The sequence below is a fragment of the Prinia subflava genome, chromosome 10 (genome assembly GCF_021018805.1).
Source record: "Prinia subflava isolate CZ2003 ecotype Zambia chromosome 10, Cam_Psub_1.2, whole genome shotgun sequence".
In the NCBI taxonomy this organism is placed as follows: domain Eukaryota; kingdom Metazoa; phylum Chordata; class Aves; order Passeriformes; family Cisticolidae; genus Prinia; species Prinia subflava.
The window spans coordinates 20,327,153-20,349,589 of NC_086256.1; the positions used below are offsets into that span (position 1 = coordinate 20,327,153).

At 38.3% G+C, this 22,437-nt stretch overlaps 1 long non-coding RNA gene across 1 annotated transcript; it reads right to left on the reverse strand.

Moving 5' to 3' along the window:
• Window positions 1-947: 947 nt before the first annotated feature.
• On the reverse strand, window positions 948-14,768 carry LOC134555500 (uncharacterized). The gene is made up of 3 exons (XR_010081442.1): window positions 13,663-14,768; window positions 5,703-5,812; window positions 948-1,066 (listed from the first exon to the last, which is right to left on the reverse strand). It is a non-coding gene; the product is annotated as an uncharacterized LOC134555500 (long non-coding RNA).
• Between the last annotated feature and the right edge of the window lie 7,669 nt (window positions 14,769-22,437).

The following is a 22,437-nucleotide window of genomic DNA, read 5'->3' on the forward strand; positions in this document are numbered from 1 at the left end:
ATATTTAAAGACATAAAAATTACTTTTGTGACACAGGTAATGTTTTTCCATGTATCCATTTATGGGAAGAAAGCACAAATGAAAAGATTAACCTGAACACTGAGGACACATTTAACATAAGCCTTCCCCAGGCTCATCATTACCTGTATGGCACTGCTGACCTTGAAAAGCTTTCATGTTAACTAAAAAAGGATGTAGAGACCTAGGACACAGAACTGAAAAAATATGCATTGCCGTGCAGACTGTGCTCATCACTTTAGGATTATCACATACTCACTTTGTGATTTATCACCTATTTCTACCTTAAAATGACATTTTTAATTTTGCTGTCAATAATTAATTTATTCAGTAGCCTTAATCAGGACAAATAAACAGAGCACTTATATGAATTCAAGGAGTATTTCTGTGACAAGAGCAGCTGGGATAAAAATATTCAGTACTTGACCTCTTAAGACAGGGAAAGTCACAGACCAAAAGGCACATTCCATCCCCCCTCTCTGAAGAGAAGCTGCTCCAGCAGAAGCAGAACGCTGAAGGAGGCCCAGTGGAAGGGCAGGAGGGGACGGGAGCAGGGGGGAGCCTTGTTCAGCACAGGGGCCCTGAGATGCCAGCTCTGCGGGGCCACGAGGTGGCCATGGGACAAATCCATCCTGTCACAGGATGGATGGCAGCTCCCTGGCAGCAGCATTTCTATGCTCTGAACACTCTCACAAACTTCTGCCTACAGGTGGAGGACTTACTTTTCATTAAGATGCATAAGTAAGAACTAAGAGCATTTTTTGCAGCAGAACAAACATATTTTATGAGACCTAATCTAATATCACAGGGACAGAAACTCGATGGATTTGATTATTTGCAGATTAACAGTGGTTTCAGAAATCTGTACAGAGGGTAACATTAAAAGCAATCAAAAAATTCTCACCGCAAAATCTGTAAAACTTTGTGTACTTAACTCAGGATGAGGCTTCACTTGTACCGAATCAGCAGAGTGTACCAGGTCTCTGTGGCTTGCACCTCTGGAAACCCACGTTTTGGAGAACAAAACCATTAGCAAGACAAATAGGAACTGCAAAATAAAATAAACATGGACTGCATGGAATGACATAATTTTAATCAGATGAATAAGCACATTCAGCAAACCTGGACATAACTTATCAGTAGCTAACATTTGTCTTTGATTTTCGTGGTTAATTTTCTGGGACAACAACAATCAGAAGACATCTAATTTTTTTATTTAAAGGTAATTTTTCCTGTGCCTTCTTCTATAATACATTGCTTTAATTTCATTCACTCTAGTTAAAATAGAAAGGTATACATTCAAAACCCAACCAGATTTGCATTGTCTTCTAAAACTGTCTGTTTAGCTGTATCAAACAGTGTGGGCTGGCTGAGATCAGAAGGTGCAGTTAATTGTACAATTCAAATAGTAAAAAGCAGAAATATTTGATAATTTTATCTCCAGCCTCACTGTGACAAGACAACCAAAACATATTCTCCCTGGATGTGGGGAAAGGAAAAATCATCACATTAAAGACTTCTTTCTATTAGTCTTTAAGCTGTGAAATACACAACAGAAAAGAGCACTAAATGGCAGAAAAGGCAAAAATGGCAGCACATGCAGTGCTCTCCCAGGAGCTGCCTGCGCCAGGCTCTCCTCAGCAGCCTGCAGTTACCCTCAGTTCATGCTGGTCAGGTCTTCTACTGAAAGAGAGTTTTTCTTTCAGTATTTATGTAGTGCAGCAGGCAACTGTTTACCTCAGAGGCATAAAAGTAAATCCGGATGTGTTTGATCCATGGTGCCACAGCAGCTCTGTTGCCTATGGAAACAAAGGCTCCTTTCAGGGAGTTCACACAACAGGCCCTGTGACACAAGGGACCCATCAATTTCAGCCACTGGATTATTTGTAGGAATTTTGCAAAGGTACAGGTATAGATAGATATAGATCTGGTATATATAGTACAAAATATTGTCTCTGTAATAGTCCACTATGATCAAACTGGACAGTTCCTGAGTCTCATGTTAATTTTATGTTATTTTATTTAAACAACATAATCCCCTTTTAAACAAATTGATAGTTGAAATGTAATGAGTGTTAAAGCTATAAGCATCTGTTTTTTCCGTCCACCTTTCACCATGCAGGTTGTTGAGTACTTTGTGGACAGCAGCTTGACAAATCTGTTTCATGCTTACTCACAAATGCATGTTTTGAATTTGACCCTGAGCACCCTGAGCATGGAGTTTAAGGATATTGCAGAGAACAGATAACATCCCAGAAGAACCTTGTTAAAGGTTTCCTTTGAAAAAAAAAACACTTATTTGTGAATATATTAAACTTCCTAAGTGCCATTACTGTGCAGAGACCTCTGCACATTTTACAGAAAACTGATCGAGTGTGACACATTTCAACAGATCCCAGTGCAATGTTTGCTACAGCCCTTTCCCAGTGAGAACCCGAGGTGATAGAAAGGAACATGGTCAGACCAGCACCTGAATGCAAAGTCCATGATATTTTTCTCCACGTGTAATGCAATAATTGGGTGAATCTTCAACTGTAGACATTGGCAGCATCAGTGTTAAGAATATAGCTCAATGCCTCATTCCTCTTTACTGACAACATTAGAGAATACATTCACAAAATTCATACCTAACATGACTTTCCTTAAAGACATCCTGCATGAATCTTCATATTTCAATTCAAGAAGGCAATTAGCAACTAAGAGCACCTTATTAAATCTACTTTAAATTATAATTCACCAATGTTTTTAGCTCGCTTACAATTTTTGCATATGATTACATTATTAGGGATCAAAACAAGTGAACAAAGCCTTAGTTTATGTGCAGTGATAATGTTTCATAGAAAATTAAATGAAAACAATTTAAACTCATTTAAACGGGAATATTATTCTCCATTAGGAATCTAGGGCCAAAAATGCCTTGAAAATGTCATCTGTATAAATATTCATGTACCTGTGAACAGATAACTTCAGAAGCAGATCTGACAGAAACAAAGAATAGCTTCTTCACGTTGCAGTAGATGACTAAGATCATTTGAATGATTTATTGATAAGCCAATGTACACAAAATAAATACAAAGAGAACGGGCTGGACTTGTTGTTACCAAAAAAAAATCATTACAAGGCTGCCTAGCATGTGAATTCATAAATATAAGAGTAGTGTGGGTAGGCTTGCATTACAAAAAAGTCAAACATAATGAGAGAAAGACATCAATAATCTTCAATTCCCATTACTTTTCTACTTTTTTGAGGTGGGGATTTTCACTTGCGTGGGGTTTTGGTTTGGTTTAGGTTTTCTGAATAACCGAAAGTTCTGGGTATGTCCAAGCCAATAAGCACGAATGTCCTAACAACCATGTGGTGGACAATTGAAATGCTGATCCCACCCCTCTCCCTGCGGGCAGTGGTTCTCACGTGAGGAGCCCCACTGAAAACAGAAGGATGATTGTGCACCAAGTGCTATTTAATGGAAGGGTAGCAGGCTGGAGGCAGGTGAAGCAAAACTGACTAGCTGATAAACTCATTGCTTCCTGGGGGAGGGCAAGGGGAACTCCGGGAGAGAATCTAACGTCAATTCCCCGAGGTACCAACACTCTCCTACTGTAAAAGTCTAAATCCTCCAGAAGCTATTCAGTCAAAAGCCTCACAGAATCATCAGCAGCTGCTCGAGTTGTCACAGGATCAGCTTTGAGATGCCAAATCTTATTCTGCAGGTCTCCAAGCTGAGGCATTTTGAGGCCTTTTTCTTTCAGGGCCGTGCCTGTAGCTGTGCCAGCCTGGGACTGCCCTGGCGCTGGGCTGCTGGTCCGTGTGCAACCACAGACACACTGCACTGAGGGGCAGAAACAGAGAGGGGCGCATCCAGGAGAGACACATCTGTCCAAAAGCCCCCAGCACAAGGCTATGCCAATGACTTTTCCTAGCTTAGTGGGATTTGGAATGTGCTTTCTGCTCTATGACCCAGCGAGACTGGGTTCAGCACTAAAATCTTGCTATCTAAAAAGTCAGATACATGTGACAAAAATGCTCCTTTAATCCTTTTCCATTCTGAACAGACAATAAACCAAAACACAATGTGGACACCGAGTATTCACAACAATTAAACAGCTGGAAATTTGGGAGCTTCTAGAAGATATGTTTAGCAAAGCAAGGAAAAACTCTGGAGTAAACTGTAGCCTAGTTTTCTCTTACAATATTGTTCCTAGATTGCTTTCTAAACCTGCAAACTGTGTCCTATACTCTAGTGCAACAGCCAAGACCATTCTTAATGTTATCATTCAAATTATGTTCAGAATAGCTAACATGGGAATAATCATGAAATAAATGCATCGTGCTATCAACCTAAAAAATAGGAGACAGAGGCTCTAAATAAAGATGAACACTTTTTAATAGATGGAAGCATTGAATGTCAGGACAGTAAACTTAAAAGAGTTAGAATAAGGGAAGAATTTTAGAAGAAAGTCCTGCATTAGCTTCAAAGCTCAATATATTCTATGTTGTATGTGGATTTTTTTCAACTTCAGCCTTTGATAAGAGGGGGTTGAACAAGAGCAAAAATTTAGCGGCAAAAGCAGGCACATTTGACAAGTTTGGCAGCACATGAATAGAACTTAGAGTATTATATGCAGCTTAAAAGACAAAAAAAATAACAGCCTTCCTCTTAATTAGAGAAGCCATATGCTCTATGAAATAAATCCTGGTAGCTTGTAATTACAACCTTATTTTTAAACAGAGCCTTTTAATTCCATTACATTCTGTATTTCTGATTTATTTACTAAAATATTCAGATCACAGAGTTGTTATGCAAAAGTTTACTTCACAGTTGAAAGAATAACATGGCAATAATATTGCTACATCTCATTCTACAAACAGCAGATGATAAACAGGGGTCTACAAGTTAAAGATTATTTTCTTCTCTATGGGAAAGTAAGAAAATAAAGGAGGAAAAAACAACATCTGCCATAGTGAGTTTGTCTTACTCAGTATTCTGCCTGTATGGATATGATATTTAATAGTGTTCAAATTAAAATAGGCCTGCAGTTCTTCCTGCACATTTTAAAACCAGTGGGTCACACGGGGCATCTAATCCAAGCACCTATCACACCTTCATTTCAGGGATTACTCTTAATTTTTCTTTTGAAGTTGGAATGGAGGTTACTTTTTTGTAACTGTGTTTTCCTGACCGATATAAAGTTTTGACTCATGCATTTTAGAATTAATTTCACACAGAAAAATTTAACTGTACTTCTCCCTGTTAAATGAAAATATCTTTTAAACAACATTCATCCTGAGAATCTACAAAAGATCACTGCCATCCTCAGTGCTTCTAGTCACTCGTAATAAGATGGTTTTATATAAGGACCTATCAATCAGTTTTACAGGTGCTGGTATGTTTCTATAACTATATAATAGGTATCATTCACAAGCATAAATCACAGGTTTTCTAGGTGCCAGGCTTCCAACACAAAGAAGATCAGCCTATAAAAACATGAATCAGCCCATACACATGTCAGAAATGCAATTCCCTTGAGAACAAAGCTTCTTGCTAAGGAATTTCAGGTAAAATAATTAAATTCAAGATAGCAATTTGGCTGTACTTTTAGTGGTATGAGGCCCAGGTCTGGTTCCTTACTAACCTCTCAGGTTGGGAATTTAAATTTCCACTGCTCATTGGTGCTGACCCTCACCTGCAGCCACCGCCCATCCTTCAGGCAGGCATTTGGTGCAGCTTGCTTCCCTCCAAGCATTAACAGTAAGCAGCTGAAACAGGCTGGTGCCAGTTCTGCTGTTCCAATTGCTGAGTAAAAAGGACAGGAAATCATTATAGTCAAAACATTTCTAACAAAGGTCACTTTAATACAAAATTACATCAATCACCTTGAAAAAAAAGTACATTTCAACTGATGTCATTTGTTCATGGGGGTAATATCAGCTTTAGTTTTAAAAATTTGGCTTGTTCTGGAGAAAAATCATTAAAAATTAATTATGCCTTTCAAGAGAGATTTAAGTCTTGTGTGAGAAGATAAAATTGCATGAGCTGTTTCACATGATAATCTGAATGGCCGTTTCAAAACTTTTTGTCTGACGACATCACTGTGAAGTAGCTTTAATGCAAAAGAATCATCTAGAGAAGATGACTCTGGATAACGCATTTCTCATGATTTTCCCTGGTCTGCTTACATGCACCACAGAATCCAGGCCTTCAGCTCACAAACGCAGCATTATACAAGTGAAATAAGCCAGAATTATTGTACCTATAACTCATAACACAGGCGCACATAATTCAGAACCATTAGACACAGAAGATGAGGTATCTGACTTTGTATAAAACTTTAGCAGTTGATTTTGACATGGGCACGTTTTAGGAATATCTTTTAGAGCTGCATATGAAGCTTTATACACCTAAAACTTTTTACTAGGGAATGCTAAATGAGTTAGCAGGTGTAAATGAGGTCTAGGCTTTCAGACATGAACATTCACATGATGCTAAATTCAACAACTAAATTTTCAGTGGTAAGGGATTATGCCCACACATCTTAATTCAGACCATAAACTACTTTTATCTATATCTGAGTACATAAGCATGTGCTCAGAAGTCTGCTTTTCAAAGGAACTGAAGGACTTAACCACATGTCAATTTATTTGCTGAAGCAGAATGTGTGGATAGTTTGGAGACCGTGATTTTATCTATGGTGGTATTGTGGGATTGAATTCTACATGCACACAAATTCCTATCCAAAGTTATATGTTTAATCTTCACATTTATATATATTTAACAGACATACAAAAACATGGACAAACAATATATTTATACATAATTTTGCAGCACAGAGTAAGCATGCAATCTCTGCAGTTTTATCCTGCATTAAAAATTACCTAGTATCTGCAGCATGTCTTCTAGTGGGATTAGTGCACTGCCCAATTTTAATTCCAGTAAAGGCTTTTTCCAAGGCCAAGGACTACCCTTGTAAATTCATATGTAGGCTGCAATTTTAAAAACAATTCCCCAGCTATTTTAATTTTGATTTATCCACAACACATCTGTGTACAGATTTTCAGACAGTATATTCAAGATCTTTAATTTCAAATCACACTGTTTTGAAAAGGCTGGTATAAAATTGAATGTCACTTGATTGTTATTCTGCTTAGGAGAGACTACAAATTAAGCATCAGTGAGGGAGCAGAGAAAAACTCCAGTGAGAAATGGGATGAAAACAAAGTTGAGAATGTGAAGAATGAACAACTGAGTGTGAAAAAGAGAAGCACAGAGGGAGAATATAAAATTCTCATACACTGGCATTTAAGGGACAAGAAGCTTACACAGGCCACTGAGCTGTGCTGTCCTCACTTTTCAAGGGTTAGTAAACTCACTCAGTGGTAACCTGGCACAGAGCTTGCTTCAGCAGGACATTCACTGGAGAAAAGCTTCCTGCATCAGAACAGTGGCTCCCAAACTAATATCTAAAATACAATTCTGCAGGCCTGCAAACCTCCCAACCCATCCTTCTGTATCCTCCTGTCAGTGCCCAAGAACCCCAGGAATTTCAGTCCCTTTAACAAGCAGTGAGTCCTTTCTAAGCTCAGCCCTCCTCAGAAGAGACAGCTGAGATTCTGCGCTTGCTGCTGAGAGACCATGAGCTCCCAGGGAGGTTTCTGCCCTGCCCTGCTGTGCCCTTTCTCCTGGCAGACTGGAGCCACCCCAAAGAGACACACGCTCTGCTGCTCCCTGGCCTGGGACAGGTCATGGCCACAGAGCTGCAGTGGTGGAGGCTGAATTTTTCTCCTTCCAGTTTTTCAAGTCATGGTTTCTAAAGGTGACAATGGTAATTAGTCCTAAATGCTTTATGTGCCACAGAGAAATGTAGGAGAATATGTCCAGCAGGCAAAGTTTTTTTAAATCTCTGCCAACACTTTGATCACAGAATGAATTGTCTGGAATACTGTGAACTCTTTACTTATTAAAATGAAACTGGGGTTTTGTATCAATGAAGTATATTTTATTGTGTTCTGTCAATGAGACATATGCTATTATATTATCAAGGTACCAATTCAGACTATAAAATCAGCTTTCCATTTCTCTTAATGAGAGACTGTACCAAAAGTAAATTACATGAGTTTTCATCACTGTACTCTTAATAAAAATAGGACATTTTGGCTCTTTTTGTTAAAGAGAAAGCTAATATAGTATTTATGAAGTCTGTGCAGTGAGCAGTTAAGGACTAATACTGAATATCCAAAATGCTAGAGGATCTTTAGTCAAAACGAGCATGACAGTATGAAACACAAAGCATTTTGTCAAGAAAAAGAAAAAAAAAAGTAATGGGAAAAAGAGGAGTGGTTATTATAGGAAGATTGAAAGGGTATAAATGGTGAAAGAGAGCTAGCATTTCCAGAAACGAAAATGGAGTGCATTTTTTAAAAGAGAAGATGCCTTCTAGACTTTAGTTGTGTTTTCAAGAGATGAAAGAAACAAACTTGTAAGTCTCCAAAGAGACACTAAATGTAGACACTGAAAAATCACCACAGAATTTGAAAAGAAATGGGATCTTATTTTATAACCATAAAATTATGAACTGACTCTTTTATTATTTAAGGGGTCTTGCTTTTCTGTTCTATCGAGAAGACTTCAAAGTCAAAATGTCTGTATACCTAATGCCACTTCAGATGCCAATGAAAGGAGATTATAAGAAAAATGAGAACCCCGGGGCTTGCCAGGCCTTTCTGGGATAAATGCACCTGGTAAAGTCAAGGTTATACAAATGAACAGAATCCATCATCTGATGTTGTTGTTGAGGGTTATTTACATGTAAAGAAAAAGAAAGTAAATTAATAATATAAAATAGTGAGATGAAAAAGACATTTTTACATTGTAATATGTGCAATAGTAAGTCGCAAATTCTTCTTTCAAGTGAGAACTGAAGCAATTGTTAGAGGAACAGAGACAGTCATAATTTGGTAGACAACTCCAAATGAGCCTAAACCCTTTTCAAATTGCTATAGTCTGTTCCCTGGAAACTTAAGGACCTGCTGAAGGTAAACCAAAATTGCAGGAAACTTGGTTGGAATCCAGGAATGTAGGAGAAACTTGCCCACATCTGAAAAAGATAATTTTTAACTCTAGTAACATCAGAATAATGTACTAAAGTTTAGAACCCAAGGAAGAGTTTTAAGGGCAATATTTCAAATGTTTACCATCAAAAGATACATGCAGAGAAGTTTCCATTCCATGGAGTTGCAGTAATAGTTCTGTAATAGCTGGAATCAGAAATCTTGCCCAGAAAGAGTCAGTAAGGGTTGTTCTCTTGCTTTACTGCAGAATAGCCAAATAGATTTCCAAGGTCTCCACAAGGTCTATTTTCCTCAAGGACAGAGGGATTTAATATTTTTTTTCCTTTTTCTCTGTCTCAGTCTTATCACATTGTTGGAGATGTGGCTTCATGTCTTATAGGTAGGGTACTGTCCTATCTTATTATAATCAGAAGCTCAACCTGCTGCACAACTGATTTACCCTGCTAGGTGCAAATGCTGCATTAAACTCAGCAACTGCAGTTCAGTAATTCAAGTGCCCTTTCCTTATACCTTGATGGAAATAAGTGAAGGTTTTCTGGGAAGTTCAAGGTCTTGAGGGCATTTTTTCCATGCATTAGTGCTCAGATTTAGAGCAACATCCCTCTTTGGTACAGAGATCTAAATGATGCAGACAACAAGTACATCAAAGAGGGAATTACTCTCTGGAATTTACTGTTAAACAAATTTCTCTGTTAATTGAAAAGATCATGTCTTTGCTTAGAGATACATACTGCTTTAATGGAGGCTGTACATTTGGCAAGGCAAAGAAAGGACAGAGGCAGGTTTGCAGAGGAAACAGTTTGTAGACAGATTCCAGGAGTAAAAGCTGTCAGGAATGGTAGAAGAGCAAGCAAGGCCTTTCTGTCCATTTGCAAGGGAGCTTAAGTGAGAAAGGTCTCTGAGACCAGTCAGAAAGAGAAAGAATGGAGAGAGAGAAGCTGGGCAGGAGGTTAAGTGAGCAGAGTTTGATTACAAATGGTTTTAGTTAAAAAATGTAGTGTGCCAGGAGAGAGCTCCACACACCAGTGGAAGTCAAGGACTTTGCAAGAACATCCAGGAAAAAAAGAGTTACAATGCCAACTTCTTACAGTGCTACTGTGGAAGTCCACCTTCCACTACAGAACATGCAACTCTCTTGTCTGCAAAACCTCCCTTGAAATCTTTTGACCTTCTTGCATCTTCCATGGAAGAAAAAGTGCAGAGAGAGTAGTTCCTGCCAAAATATTATCCTCTAGTGTTTGCTGTCTTAAACATACAGCATCAGAAAAGCAAAATCAGCAGCTGCAGGTGCTAAAAGACATATTTTAGGAACAGAATTCTACATTCAGGAGAGGTAACGCCCTTCACTTCCAAAAGGCACCTCATTATTAGGCAAGGACTCTAACACAGCACTGCAAACACTTACCTTGGCTCCAGTCTCATTCCTCTCCTGTGTACTTTGTAGATTGCCCGGTTCTTTACTAATCTCAGACTGTGCATTTCACCACCAACCAAAGCTAGAGAGGGGCTCTGCAGCACCAAGAGGAACTAATATTTGTCCTTACTTCCAGAAGCAGCGTAAGGTTTATAACCAACTTATTTTGCACATAAACTCTGCAAGGTTGCCAGCTACATTCTTATTTCTGTAAATTTAAGAAGTGCCTTCTTGCATAAGGACTGGAGGACCAGGCTGGAATTTTGATACCGAAGCGCTCCAGGAATGTGGACCTCCAAAGCCATAGCAGTAGCCAGAGAATTGGATTTCAGGGACATGCCCACCAAAGTCCATGAAAATACTTTTCTTTTTTTTTAACCAAAGTATTTTGGATGAAATTTTTAATCAAGTCTGCTGATTTGGTCCTGGGGATGCCTGATATGATTCATACAGACAGACAGATGTAGAACCTGTGTTGTACAAGTTTCTGGGATAAGGAGGAAGGTATTCACAGTGAAAGCTGCAGTCTTACTATCAGCTCTGGGGATGTTAAAACTGCAGAGGCAAGGCTCCCCATCCTGCCTATAGTTTGCTTCTGGCTTTATCTTGATTTATATCAACATTTGTGAAGCATTATTAATGTCACAAGAGGCAAACCTGTCAACTAGAATAACACTCTTGGAAAATTTGCTCCCACCTACTTTGCCTTTCAGGTTCATCAGATCTGGCATTTGTGTCTGGAGTTACCCAACCATAGATAAGAAACATGAGGAAAACACATTGTCATTAATTACAGAGGCAACCAAGTACTGCTAAGCACGAGGAGGTTGGATAAAACAAACAATCCTTTACCGAAGCCCACTGTATTCGTCTGCTAACTCCAATACAGCTGAAAGCAGATCGCAGGGCTTTTGTATTACATGAGAAAGGCAAGATAAGTACAGAATATGGTTTGTATCCTGACATTATTCCCCTGCAAAATCAATACTCCTGTATATGGTTTTAGGCATTTTCCAGGGGAGATGCAGCGAGTCCCGCAGGGGGAGCTTGGCACATGCAGTAACGTTCGCAGGGTCAAGACCCTGTTCTTTTAACATATTCCACCAAGGTTAATGTGCTATTCTACACCATCCAGGACAAGGCCTATGAACCACTGGAATCCTTCTCAAACCCCAGCTGCACAAGAAAGCACATTTAAGGCACAGACTGGTTATAGCGGTATAGATCTTCTAAAATAAAAAATGTAAATGTTCTTTGTTTGTGAAGAGGTATCGTGAAAGGCTGAAACCATACACGTACCTCCAAGTAACCCACAAGTACTACATTTGTGAAAAAAAATCCCTGGAAAATTTAAATTTACATGAATAATTAGTGATAAAATATCTGGGATATTTTTAGAGATAAAACCACTTGCTAGAAGGTTGATTTTGTGGCCACCTTGAGCTGGGATAAGCCTGTTTTCCTGGGGGTGATTTATCATGGCAGAGATGATACGTTCTATTCTTAGTAGTTGCCTCCCTATAAGAACCATAAAAACAAATTTACCAATTGATTTTAACTGCACTGCAATTAGGTATTGATTTATTGGCACTCAGAGGTAGTTCTAAACCTGATATTAAGAAAATGTCCTTCCATGCAACTAAATTAAGGCAGGAAAACTGTGATCTAGAGGTAATCCAGATTCCACAATATCAAAACCTATGCTCTACCTCTTCATGTTTATATCTATAGCAACAAGATAGAGATTCTAGATTATTTTTTTAATTATTGTTATTTTGATAGAGAAAGTTCTTGGATACAGGATCCTCAAAGAGAAAAAAAATTAGGGAAAGCAAATGAGTCATAAGGGCATGATTTCATTTGGAACAGGTCATGCAAGATTAGTATCCTGGGCTGCCCAAAGCTAAAATTTAACTATCGTAACTGTGAGCATCAGGTTTGAAAAGGATGAATGTGTGAGAACGCGCAGGAGGGGGTTTCTTTCATTTTCTCTGCTTTTGGGAAGAGGGATGTGTGAGGAGAATACAAATCCACTGATTCATACCTATCTATTAGTCATACCTCTGTTGTGCTGGTTGCTTATTCTGTAGACATTCTCTGTTGTATAAATAAGGTGCACTGCCGCAGGGCTTAATATAGTATGTCTTTATACCTTTGTTTTTCTAGTTTTGTTTCTAACCCCTGATCATTCTGCACTTTCTTTCACATACTTTGTAATTCAGCTAAAGAATTTTATAACAGAAAAAGTTTGTACCATTTACTAGTACTTTCCAACTAAGAATTATTGGATTTTTAACCACTATATGTCCATCCATTACCTAAAGATCTGTTTCTTTATCATGTTTAGAGCAAAAATATTTTCAGTGAATGCAACATTTGAAGAAATACAGAGATATCTTTTTAAAATAATCTATCGTATGGACAGGTGGTTTTTTCCAAAACTACGAGAGGAAGGAGAGGAAGGAGAGGAAGGAGAGGAAGGAGAGGAAGGAGAGGAAGGAGAGGAAGGAGAGGAAGGAGAGGAAGGAGAGGAAGGAGAGGAAGGAGAGGAAGGAGAGGAAGGAGAGGAAGGAGAGGAAGGAGCAGGATGTTTTTAAACAATTTTTAGCAATTTTTCCCCTTTGAACAGCCAGTTTAAGGAAAAGTATTGGGTTGGCTGCAGTTTTTGATGTAAAAACACCATTTTGAATTAGGCTAAAAGATATTCTATGCAAGCTTCAAAGAAAATATTGGAGAGAAGCATACAGGAAAAAAATTAAAAACTTCCTTGCAGGGATTTCTAATCTCTGTACATATATTATTTAAAGCTTTGCAAAAGACTAGTCTGCAGTGCTGAATAATTATTTTGCATGTACTAGTTCAAATATTCCCTCCTCTGTTTGCTTGTGTTTTCTATTTTGATTTGCTAGCAATTCTTTTTGAGTAGAAAGGAAAATTATATGCACTTTTTTAATCTGAAATGCAGAGGTTACCACAACATTGGCATTTTTACCTATCTGTTCATACCGTATGAACGCAGAATAAATCTGACCATTTACATAGACAAACTCACAGTTAAAAACTCATTAATGATATGTGATTTGACAAGGAAGAGGTTTAACAGTGATATGTGATTGCACATGCACTGACTTTCACATTTCAAGTCAAGGGTACAATAATCTCACCTGATGTGGTTTTGAACTTATCAGTTGTGACTGGTGCAGAAATGCAATGCTGGTGACTTCACTCCAACCAACACTGAGTTTTCCCCACTCCAGTATATTCCATTTGTTTAACCTTGACAAGAAAAGAGGGAAACAAGAGTTAAAATCATAATTTGCTTCTGGATATTATAGACCTTTTTTCCTAGTAAAAATGTGGGGGACAGGCTTTTTTTTTTTTTTTTTTTTTTTTTTTTTTTTTTTTTTTTTTTAATCTAATGAAACCTTAAAATAGCTCTTGCATAAGTACTGCCAACCAGTATTTCTCTGAAGCAAAACACACAAAATTCAGGAGCTGTTATTCAAGGTGTTGGATGATACCCTTTTCTGACCAAGAGATGGGGCAACTGAGAGGCATTTCAAAAACTTTTATTCCCTTTTCAGTCTCATGTGAAAGGTGAGACAATACAGATGTTACATTTCACACCATCACATTGTAAGTGTTTCTTGGCCTATTAGCTTTGGCCACACAATGCTGCTAGAGCCTTAAAGCCAATCATCTGCAATTATCCCTTGTGGGTCCTACTACATTGCACCTTTCAATGTTCTATTTCTCCAGAGTATCTAGTCTTAGTTGCAAGGCCATCCCTTGAAACTTGTTTCTGGTTCCATTTCTTTCTCAATGTCTGTCCTATTCCATGGCATTTCTAAGTCAGCATTGTCTCAAAGTTTGCATACAGATGCACAAGGCTATGTGAGCCTTCTGTCAGGCTGTGAGAATCCTCTACCAATCCATTTCCCACACAAGGGAAATTGGCCCTAGCCTCATTTTGGGTATTTGTCCCAATACAAGTCAGTCATTTTTAGGATTTAGCTCAGTAAATTTTATCTGATGGCCAGGCAGGCTGGTTTCCTGTGCCAGATTTATGGAGCACAACAATAACATGCTGATAAATAGTATGATCGTGTTATTGGTTCTACCTAGTTAAAAGAAAAACAAATATGGTACTAATCTGGAAGTGTGTTCCCTGGCTGGGAGACACAAGTAAATCCTCCTCTCTCCCACAAATACTGCCCAGTTACAGCCTACTGGATCTGGGAGCAAGAGTAACCATCTAAACATCTGAGGTTTAGACCCAACACACACCCTCTCAGTTACTAATATGAGAAACCTACAAGGCTTCCAACATCATGCCTTGGAGAGGGAGACATCACAAATTTGGCCAGACCATGGCAGCACCAGCAGCATGCGACTCATTGGGTGCTTTTGCAGAGTGGAAGCCAAAATCTTGGATTTAAGGAGAGCATCCTCCCTCTTCATCTGGCCACTTTTTCATTTGACCCTTCATCAGGCACCAAGCTTCTCTTCATGAAACAAAAGACATCTCTGTTGTGTTTGTCTGGCTTCTTTGGTGCATTTAGTGATTGCTACAGAAATTGCCTATGCATTAATTCAATGATGAATTATGTCCATTGCATGCAAACATAATCGTCTCTTACTGCAGTTCTCATTCTAGAGGGAGGAGAGTAAACAGCATTTTTTGTTTAGTTTTTCTGGATTTATGTATTTTTTCCAAACAAATTCCTCTCCCTCATGGCAAGAGCACCTGATCTTTGGGTCTACCTCACAGAACATTCTTTGATATATTGTCTCGGCTAGAGGCATTCAACTCTCTGCCTGTTTTGCATCCCTATTTTAAAAATAAAAGGTTTTCCTATTCTTTTAATTCTCTTAACATTAATTCAGGTCTGTGTCAAACATGAATCATTGACAGATTAAAGTAAATGTGTCACAGCGAGATTACCATGAGCATAAAGCGGTGCTCAGCATGTGCTGCTTCCCTTTGCTGTGGGCTCAGATGAAACTACAGGATTACAGAGATGGGCCCAGCTTGATACGAGATACAGAGCACCTTTTATTTAAGCAACACAAACTAATGGGGAGAAATGAAATAATATTTAATGTTTTCTATGACTCATTTAAATTCTGTGCCTTTACTGGAGCTGGAGAAGTTTCATTTAAGATTGGAGGGTACAGGGTAGAAAGACCCAAGGAAGGTTCCTGTAATATTGAAATGGAACTGAAATACACCAAATCATTGTGGCCTGCAGTATCACCCAGGAAATATTTTAGTCTAATGAAAGCAAGTAGCGATATCTGAAATTTACCTGAGAGAATATAAGAATAAAATTTCAATGAAATAAAATTATGAGTAGTGTTAATATTTGACCAGTCATTAAATAAAGAAATTTTATGTCTGAGTCCTTCATCAGAAAAGTTACGAAAAAGATTTTGAAACACCAAAAAGGAACAATTTTGAAACACCCTACCATAGTTTTTGTTCAGTGAATACCAAAGCTTCCTATTTAATCTTTTCAAAAAGTATGCATTCTTGTTTGTGCAGGTTTTGATTGGGTTTGTTTTGTTTTGTTTCAGAGAGGGTTTTTTATTACTTCTAGGTAAGATTATTGAAAACAGCAGAAAGAGACCCAATAATAACAAGTTCAGAATCAATTCAATCTGTTAGCATTTCAAAGTAATCAAACTAACCAAAGCTCTGAAACTGGTGCTCTAACACACCAGAACAGCCTTGACTCCCTCTATGTCCCTTTAAACATCTATAATCAGACTGTTTCCTTCTGACAAAATCACCTGCATTCAAAGGAATTATTAATACAGCTAGATTAAGAACCTTTGTAGACCAGCAGTAATCTTCATTATTAGCTGATCTATTTCGTGTTTCCAGCAACACGTCAGGTGTTTTTGACACCTGTAAACTCCTACTCATGGGATAATAGCTGTTGACACTGAAGCTGTGAGTCAGGGCAAAAGGGCTTTTGGTGTCACACATTTGCAGCTGCAATTCACTCTGTGGTAGCTTCTTTCCACAGAGAAAATATTATTGGATACATTTAACCTTCCCCTATTCCTAATGCAAAGACAAGAAATCAGAGAGAGATCACAATTATATTTGGTTTTAATCCACATACAATGAGGAGAAAAAAATCCATTATAACTACAACCTATACAAGTTAGGGGGCTTTGTGCTCAATTTTCAGGATATAAAACAATAAAAAACAATTCCTATCCTCATCAAACCACACAGTGATAAGAAATGTATCACTAGACAAAGACATTAGACCTGTGACTCTGCACGCTGTCATTTATATGATTAAGTTTCCTTGCAGTTTCATATGTTAGCAAAATACCTGCCTTTGAAAGTAAGCCTAGCAGAACACAAAAGTACACTGAAACAGAAGATGAAAGTCTGCATGTGGCAAAACATTCAATGGCAAGGAGTCACTGAGTAACTCTATCCTGTGATTTAGCAGGTTGGTGGGAGGATTTCAAAAATATCCCCAGCCTATCTGTAGAAAACAAGAGAAAAGTATGATTTTAAGAATTCATGCCATACCTTCCCATTTTGGATCAAATTCTCCCTAACTCCTGGGATTCTGTACCACCTACATTGCCTACAAGACTGGCTTTAGGCAGTTTTGGATTATGTGATGCTGTTCCATACTGCAGAGAAGTAGCTAATGAAAAATGACCAGTAAATTTCCAGTACTTCTGTACTTCAAAGGTTTTCTAGCTGACAGTTACAGAACAAGACAGTATTCAGAAGGAATGGCACAAGAACCTGTGACTGCTCATTAACTACTTGGGTCACTATGGAGGATTCCCTTTTGCCAAATGAGAAACCCATGCAGACTAATCCAATTCTGACTGTAGGAAAGGAAATTCAATCCAACAACTAATTTTGAAGAATTACTTTCTTTTGAAAATGTATCTTTCCCTATTTGTACTAAGGAATCTAAATTTAAGTTTATTAGAAAACGTATGAAGAAGGCAGTTACTTTTTTACAGCTTCCTAATGTGCATTGGATGATTGTCTATTGTAGTACTGATACCATTTAAGACCATGGGAGTGGAAAGAACTACTAAGATCATAAGATGAAACATAATGCTTGGCTAGAAATAAAGACCTTTTCCCTCATGCCCTTAGAGACTATTTTAAACTGGGGGGGGGGGGAATGTTTCTTTTCATTTTCTCACATGTTTATTATTTGTTACTTCTCTAAATATATACATTTTCAAAGATGTGAAGTCTCAGTATGAGACTTTTCAAAATACAGAGGTTTTGTAGAAAGTATTAGGCAGGGACCAAAGGTCCTATATTTTCTGATCAAACTCAGTGGCAGACCTCTCACTATATTCACAAATTATCAAGTTCCATTTTACTTGTTTGTCATCTGAGTGGTAGAGTGATCCAAGCAGCAAAATTGTTAGCACTACATTGTTCCCTGAATAAAACAGCACACTCACTTTAAAGTTTGTTATCTTCAACAACAGGTTAGGCCCAAATTCTTAAACCAATGTGCACAGGCTGTGCTCATCCTACTATCGTGTCCATATTTTCATTTATTATTCCACTAGGTTCCTGTAAAACAACTTTTTGCAAGACTTACTTCTCTAAACCAAAAATCTGAGCTCATTAAACTGAAGTGTTTAGGATGTGGGATTTGGAATTTGTGAGAGTGAGTTCTGTTGAAAAAAGAACGTGGTGAGTTACACTTATGGAACTGGGAAACAAATACACCAAGTCACATTTATGCTTAACCAAAATAGATATATTTTGGGTTCCTAATGCCAAATGTTGACAGTATTCACTACTGTGCTTTATCACCCATTCCAGCCCATATGAATACAGAATTCAGTTTCCCAAGTTACATAAAATGCAAACAAAGGACAAGCAAGGAAAATGAGAGCATTAGCATATTCAGTAGTGTTTCTTCCACGATGTTTGATTAAATAAAATTTTCCTTGATAATTTTTTAATTTACATAATATACTCTGAACTACTCCCTTGTTCCAACACTGATATATTTAGAAACTTTTAGAGAGTGAACCCAACATACTACATAAATCAGAGTATTTGCTAACTTGATTTGTCTTAGAGCATTTCTCTTCCCCAAATTTGGGAAAAGGCTGGACCTTCATGAGGCAATTACCTGAGAGAGAACATGTTTCCATAAGGCAGCAGAGCAAGGAAAGGTATTCTTTGGATATCATCAATTGATGGAATCAGTAACATGGTGACCTAGATAGGGCCCTATATGAATGTGCCATCTATACTAAGTCTGTCACCTAGTTGGGCCAGGGCAGTATTGCTCACACTGAATACTGTCACAGCCAAAGAAACTCCAAAAAGTCATGAAATTCAATATTAATTTGGTCTTATTTTTGACAACTGTGGAAAAAATGATTCACACAAAGGAATATTTTTCTAGCCAAATCACTGCTGCTTGAAAATATGGAAGACACAGAAGGTCAAGGAAGGGTGAAAAAATGCCCATATTGCACAATTCCCTTCTTGCTTAGTCCTAGATAAGATCAAATATTGAATCCTGCCTTTAAAGAGGCATGAAATAGAGGCAGGCAACAACAAATAACAGAAGCATTATCATTCCAAAAATATTTTATCATAATTTTTACTATTCAAGTAGGTTATTTAAATCCAAATGTGCCCAAACACAGCCTTCACCTGAGGTGCACAGAGGAGCCCTGGCTCTGTGCTAACTCATAAGCACAAGGCCTTTTCCTGGATGATTCCTTCATCTACCGACGCTTTGGGAAGGCTGACCTGAAACAGAGACTGGGCAGAGCTAGTGAATACAGTAGGTATTTATTGAAAGGTCTCCAGGATACACCTTGGGCAGGACAGGGCCTGACCAGGGCTACACCCAGGGTAGACTAAGAATGGTCACCAAAAGAATGGATGACCGGTCACAAAGTATTACATCTTTATAAATTCTGGTCCATTTGCATATTGGAGTTTAATTGTCCAATTACAGCTTCAGGTTGTCTCATCCTTCTTGTTTCTCCCTCCAGTCCACCGCTGTTTGTGCTTTGGGGCTGAAAGTTGTCCTTGGTCCTCAGCAGAAAAAAGTTTTGTTTTGTCTCCCTACCCTGTGAAGAGAGCTGAGTAACACTGAATGTGAGCTCAGAACTGCACCCCTAGGCAGCACAGAAAGCACAGAATCTGAAAAACAGGACAGCTAAAACTTAAGGTGTCACTACCAGAAGAAATTACAGCTGACCTGGGGCTCGCTGGGGTTGTGTGGCATAAGTGGCATAAGACTGGTTAGCAAAGAGTAACCAGACCCACTCTGAGCAAGAGCACTGCAAGCTGCCCTGGCAGAAACCCGACAACAACAAGGATAATTTCTTTTGCAGTAAAAAGTTTTGAAGGAAAGTAGAGGATAACAAATTCATAGAGATTAATAATTTAAAACCTAGGATGCTGTGAATTCTCTTCTTCAGCTGCTGAACATTATAGCTTTCTGTATACTCAGAGCAATCCTTTTTAAATTCAGATTACATATTTCCACTAGGGTCCAGATTCTGAAGTGCTTATTCAGAAATTGGTTTAGGTAAAAGTCCTGCTGAAGCTGCTGGGGATTTGATTTCAATTGAAACTGCATAAATACTAAGTGCAGACTTCTGGATTTCACCCTCTAGAGTAATGCACTGTGTAAACTAGAAAGAATGATTGGAAGGTCTGTCTAGTAAGGAACCAGCAGTCTCTTCTAATTAATATTTTTCTTATGAAAACACTAATCATTGTGATGCCTGTGACAATTATTTTTGGGCAAAAATAAAAGAGAATACCTATTTAATTTCTAAATACTTTGAAATTAAAATCTTAACTCAAAAGACTGTCTTGCTTTTGTACCAATGAGTGCCAATTATACTGTCTCATCTTTTTACATTTGTGGATAAGCCAATTTAGTATTCCCACACCTCTGTAATTAACATATAAGCACTGATTGACTATATTGCTAAAACTTTCAGCTTCAGATAAATATGCAAACAACTTCACTAAGGATGAAACTATGCACAAACCCCATTTTGTTTCCCTGAAAAATAATCTCAAAAAATAACCTGTGGCTGAGACAGGTTCTGGACCCAAAAATCACTGATCAACTCATGGACACACAGATATCTAAACCAAAATGCCTCAGGTAGCTTACAAACTGACTTGTAGTACTAGTGGGTATACGTAGATGGTGATCTGTTAGGTATTAGCTCAGCAGAAAAAAATCTACAAGTTTTGACTCTTGACTCCTCTTTATCCCTTTGTGTTAAAGCAGAGAAAATCAAAATGCCCTGAACCTCCCCTCAGTGTGCACTCAGCAGAAGAGGAACCTTCACACATCCACACACAGCTGTGGACTGGGACACGTTGCCTCAGTCATCCTCTCCCCTGGTCACTGGAACAGATTTAGTTTCTCTTCACAGCTCTGCCAGAGATTGCTGTGACTGTGGGCAAATCCCACAGGTCCTGCCTGCTGGCAGAACAGAACAGACCCGTGCGATCCCCAGGCTCCCCCTGGCACCAAGCTCCCCAAGTGAGGGCAGCACTCGGCAGCCCTGTTCTGAAGCTGACCCTCCTGAGCTGTGTCAAAAGAGGCAATCCCAAAACCTACTGCAGAATCAAACTGATAGTAAAATCTTTCATAGCAATATACCTTTTCCTCTTACATTATTCAGTTTACACTGTCCACATATGCTCCTCTGCAGCATAAAGCAGATAAAAAGACTAATCTTCTAATCCTTCAAATAAAGCTAGTTGTTGCCATTTAATTGCAGTAATTAATTCAAACTTATGTTTTAGATCATGTGTGTAGTTTAACAATGCTGAAGATCTCAGACCAGACCAAAATAGACAGGTGGATGAGGGGTTTTTGTTCTGTATATTTTCAAGCATCAATAGTATCATTTGCATGCTAAAGAAATGAAATTTTGATTTTTGAAGAGGCCACTAAGGATTATTTTAATGATTTGGACAGAGTTTAGGCTGCTTTGCAGTGGGAATGAAGGTTAAAAGGTACATCTTGATAAATATTTAAAATCTTCAAACTTTTTGGTGTAGAGCCAACTGATTTGAAGTCCACTGCTCTGTTATCTCTACAGAAAAATTTTAACTTGCTTGAAATTTATATTTCTGATGTATAAATCCTGAGGTGTTGTACATGACTGACTTTCTATGCAGTGATTTGTAACAACATTTTAAACCTTCACTTGGCGCTTTTTCAACACTCTTATCTAATTCCTCAAGACTTCATGTTCCCATGGAGAAGTGACACAAGACTTCTCTTTCCCGTAGGGTCTCTTCCCTTTCAGTTCAGGATACAGTCCCAGCAATAACTAAATGGGGCTGTTGAACAGCTCATTTGAGCAGCTCACAGAGGGGAAAAAAAAGATAATAACTTATTGGTAAATAAACATTTTTTGAGTGCTGTATACAGTGATTAGTTGACATCTGGTATTACCCTCACACACTGTCAAAACACAGAGCCAGTCCATATGCATGAAGGGTTTGGCAGCAAAGAACATTTTGTAGAGCATCATCTTTCTTTTTCTATCAGATGAAATCTCCTTTCACTATAAATGATACATTACAAGAAATCTGTTCAAAATACAACTAAACTGAGTCATCTTTGTAAATATCTCTGTAGGACATCATTAGTTTATAAGGAGCGTAAAAGTTATACACACAAGCAATAAGTAGCAGCAAAAACATGAAATGATCTCACAAAAGGAATAGCAAGAATATGTGGTCTTTCAGGAAAAATACTGGAAGGACAACAGCCTGCCCCCCCTGAAAAAAAAAGCTTCCTCCTACAGCTGATTTGAAGCACAGACAGGCATTATCTGGTAATGCCAAGCATTGATGTGTACTGCAGGTGCATGGGTCCACTGCCTGCTCAATAATTCTTAGCTGTTTTCAGGTG